The sequence below is a fragment of the Zingiber officinale genome, chromosome 11A (genome assembly GCF_018446385.1).
Source record: "Zingiber officinale cultivar Zhangliang chromosome 11A, Zo_v1.1, whole genome shotgun sequence".
NCBI lineage: Eukaryota > Viridiplantae > Streptophyta > Magnoliopsida > Zingiberales > Zingiberaceae > Zingiber > Zingiber officinale.
The window spans coordinates 6,143,382-6,146,096 of record NC_056006.1 but is presented as its reverse complement, the minus strand read 5'-3'; positions in this window follow the sequence as shown (position 1 = coordinate 6,146,096).

Genomic DNA, 2,715 nt, shown 5'->3' with positions numbered 1-2,715 from the left:
GCAGTATATCTCATAAATCGACTTCCTACTCCATTGCTCAATCATAAATGTCCTTTTGAAAAACTTTATAATCAAACCCCTGATTACACTTTCCTTCGAATTTTTAGTTGCGCATGTTATCCATGGTTACGCCCTTATTCTAAACACAAACTTCACTCTCGTTCACTACAATATGTTTTTCTTGATTATAGCAATTTGCACCATGGTTATTGTTGCTTGCATATACCAACAGGACGAATTTATATTTCACGACATGTTACTTTTGATGAGTCTCTATTCCTTTTTTCGGTAGCTTCTTCAATCTCTCCTCCAGATACAAGTGACACTTTCTTAATGCCACCTAATATTATCAGAAGTGATGGCATCCTAGGTCCTGCTCTGGAGCTCTCTAATAACTCTCCTATACCATCAGAATCACCTCAGGTTGCTGCTCCAATCTTAGAAGCCTCACCGATCGAAGATAATATGCTCTCTGATTCCTCGGATAATGCAAGTCCGTCATCTACATCATCATGTTAGCCTACTTCCTCGTCGTCATCAACAAGTGATTCAGATAATAATGCTCCTCGTCGCATGCTTCCCATTAGTGATATTTATGAGCGTTGCCCACCAAATGCAACTCGATATTCCCTTCCACGAGCTCTAGTGGTCTCTTCAAAATCTATTGAACCAACCTGTTTTACACAAGCAAACAGGGATCCAAACTGGCGTAGTGCAATGACTACAGAATTTGATGCACTTCTTCATAATGGAACATGGACTCTAGTTTCGCGCACTCCCTCAATGAATGTTGTGGGCTCTAAATGGGTATTTCATCTTAAGCATCGAGCTGCTGGTTCTCTTGAAAGATACAAAGTTCGCCTTGTAGCTAAAGAATTTAGTCAACAACCAGGTATTGACTTTAATGATACTTTTAGCCCAGTCATCAAAATTATATCTGTCAGACTATTATTATCAATAGCTGTTAGTTCTAATTGGCTTGTACGACAATTGGATATTTCAAATGCATTTCTCCATGGTCATCTTGAGGAAACTGTATTTATGGAGCAACCACCTGGGTTCATTCATCCACAATTTCCATCTCATATTTGCCAACTCAAGAAATCCTTATATGGTCTTCGACAAGCTCCTCGTGCATGGTTTCATCGACTATCTAATTGGTTACAAGCTCAAGGATTTTGTGGATCAAAGACTGACTCGTCTCTATTTCACAAATATAATGATGGAAATATGATATTTTTTCTTATTTATGTGGATAACATTCTGATAACCGGAAATGATCACAAGGGTATCACAACTTTATTAAGTCTTCTCAATCAAGAATTTCCTACTCGAGATTTGGGTATTGCTCATTTTTTTCTTGGTATTGAGTTTATTCCATATGAGGATAACTATCTTCTCTCTCAGAGCAAAAACATTACTGGACTTCTTCAAAGAGCCAAAATGGATGGAGCACGTCCGGTCTCTACACCAATTGTTGTAAACAACTCTCTAACTTCATCCTCTCCTGCTCTATCTGATCCACAGATTTATCGAAGTATTGTTGGGGTCTTACAATACGTCACTATCACATGCCCTGATATTACTTTTGCAGTAAATCGTGCTTGTCAATTCATGCATGCTCCAACTGAACAAAATTGGGATAATGTAAAAAGAATATTTCACTATCTCAAAGGTACTATTCTACATGGTCTTCTTTTATATCGCCAATTGTCTCGAGATTTACATGCATATGGTGATGCGGATTAGGCAAGTTCTCCTGAAGATAGACGCTCTACTAGTGGATATGCAATATTTCTTGGACGAAATCTTATCTCATGGAATTCGAAAAAGTAACCTACGGTATCTCATTCAAGCACTGAGGTAAAATATAAAGCTATAGTAAATACAACATCAGAAATTATTTGGCTTCAATCACTTCTCTCTGAACTTCATCTTGCATCAAATATTGCACCAAAAATTTGGTGTGACAATATTGGAGCAACATATCTTATAGCAAATCCAATCTTTCATACTCGTGCAAAACATGTGGAAATTGATTTTCATTTTGTTCGCGAACGTGTGACAACTCAGCAGTTATCCGTCTCTTATATTTCTGTTGAAAATCAAATCGCTGACATCTTTACTAAGCCACTATCCAGACAACGTTTCAACAAGTTAGCAAGCAAACTCAACATCAGAGATCTCCCGTTGAGTTTGTCGGAGGGTAAAAGAGATAAAACAGAATTATCAAAATTGACCGGATCAAATTACCAAATCAAATCATATTAGTATTTGGATTATTCTAATAATTCTGTTATAATTATTCTCAGAATTATTCTCAGAATTATTCTGTTATTTATTAATTAGTTATTGACCAAGTACTTTTTGAACATTATACATTGTATTATCCTTAGGACAAATATCAATGAACAACTAATATGATTTGATTTGGTAATTTAATCCGGTCAATTTTGATAATTCTGTTTTATCTCTTTTACGTCCTCCTCGCCACGCCATCGTCGGACAGACCGGTCACTCCCCATCTCCTTCTCCTCCTCACGACACCGTCGCCGGGCAGGATAGACACTACAGCCGCCTTCTCCCTCACTGTCGGCGCGGACGTCCAAGCACCGCTACATTACTGTTGTTGCATGCGCCTGCGGTAGCACGTTTACCGCCTCCGACCATTGCTGCCCCGCAGCCCTCACTGTTGTCGCCGGCTCGACGAGCAGT